This window comes from Chrysochloris asiatica, unplaced genomic scaffold (genome assembly GCF_000296735.1).
Source record: "Chrysochloris asiatica unplaced genomic scaffold, ChrAsi1.0 scaffold00312, whole genome shotgun sequence".
NCBI lineage: Eukaryota > Metazoa > Chordata > Mammalia > Afrosoricida > Chrysochloridae > Chrysochloris > Chrysochloris asiatica.
In genome coordinates this window covers 2,812,567-2,814,378 of record NW_006408830.1, presented here as the reverse complement: position 1 = coordinate 2,814,378, position 1,812 = coordinate 2,812,567, and the positions used below count along the sequence as shown (strand labels likewise).

The 1,812-nt window shown below is 47.7% G+C and overlaps 1 pseudogene; it reads left to right on the top strand.

The window, feature by feature from the left end:
* Nucleotides 1-1,492, top strand: part of LOC102842078 — a 6,846-nt pseudogene extending 5,354 nt beyond the window's left edge.
* Nucleotides 1,493-1,812: the final 320 nt, after the last annotated feature.

Here is a 1,812-nt window from a genome sequence, read left to right as displayed (position 1 = left end):
GCAGTTCGAAACTACCAGTGGTTCCACAGAAGAAAGATGAGGCTTCCTGCTCCCGTAAAGATTAACAGCCTCGGAAACCCTGTGCAGGGTCGCTATGGGTCAGAACCGACTCCATGGTACTTAATAACAACAAGCAGCTTCTTCAAGGAGCTCTGGTAGCATAGTGGATTACTGAATTCATATTTACCGGAGAAAGATGAGGCTTTCTGCTCCCGTAAAGATTTACAGCCTTGGAAAGCCTATACAGAGTCACCATGAGTCAGAACCGACTCTGGTACACAACTACCACTAACAACAACAACTTCAGTCTGAAATTGATAATACATGCAATCAAGATGCATTGATAATTACTGATGATTAGAATGTGAAAGCTGGAAACAAGGAATAAGAGTCCGTAGTTGAAAAGCCAGCCTTACTGACCAAAATGATGCTGGAGATCACATGAATTTTGCAAGACCAGTGACTTACTCATTGCAAATACCTTTTTAAAACAACATGAGCTTTTTCTCAGCAGAGCCACGGTGGGAGCGGCTGCTCTGCTGCTGTCTCTGTGCTATCCTATCGGTTGCCATCCTTGTCACTGCGGCAACCCCCGCCCTCGCTGCCGCCATGACTGAACAAATGATCCTTCATAGCACCCTCAAGGGCCACAATGGCTGTGTGACCCAAATTGATACCACTCCGCAGTTACCGGACCAACTATGGCATACCCCAACGTGCTCTGTGTGGTCACTCTCACTTTGTTAGTGATATGGTCACCTCTTCTGATGGACAGTTTGCCCTTTCCGGTTCCTGGGATGGAGCGCTACGCCTCTGAGATCTCACAAGGGGCACGCCGATTTGTAAGCTATACCAAAGATGTACTGAGTGTGGCATTCTCCTCTGACAACCGGCAGATTGTGTCTGGCTCACGAGATAAAACCATCCAGCTGTGGAATACTCTGGGTGTCTGCAAGTACACTGTCCAAGATGAGAGCTGCTTGGAGTGGGTGTCTTGTGTTCGTTTTTCACCCAACAGCAGCAATCCCACCATTGTCTGCTGTGGCTGGGGCAAGTTGGTCAAGGTGTGGAACCTGGCTAACTGCAAGCTGAAACCCAACCACACTGGCCACACAGGGTATCTGGACACTGTGACTGTGTGTCCAGATGGTTCCCTTTGTGCTTCCTGAGGCAAGGATGGCCAGGCCGTGCTCTGGGACCTCAATGAAGGCAAGCACCTCTATACCCTAGATGGTGGGGACATTATCGATGCTCTGTGCTTCAGCCCCAACGGCTACTGGCTGTGTGCTGCCACAGGCCTAGCATCAAGATCTGGGACTTCGTGGGTAAGAGCATCGTTGATGAACTCAAGCAGGAAGTTATCCGTACAAGGAGCAAGGCAGAGCTGCCCCCGTGCACCTCTCTGGCCTGGTCGGCTGATGGCCAGACCCTGTTTGCTGGCTACACAGATAACCTGGTGTGTGAGAGGCAGGTGACCATTGGCAGTCAGTAGAAATTTATGGCAAAGTTTTAGAAATTTAATAAACTGGCTCTTCTTTCACAAAAAAAATAAATATGAAAGGTGAGTACACACAAGGACCTCACCAGATAGAATGTGCAAGAATCAAATTGACTGTGTCTGGGAAGAGATGGTGGAAAACCTCAATATCATCAGCCAAAACAAGGTCAAGGGCTGACTGTGGAAATGATCACGAATTATTCATGTGCAAGTTCAGGCTGAAGCTGAAGAAAATTAAGTCCATGAGAACTCAAATATGTGTTTCTTACTTGAAATTAGAGACCTTCAGTATGCTGTTGTTGTTGTTGTTAGGT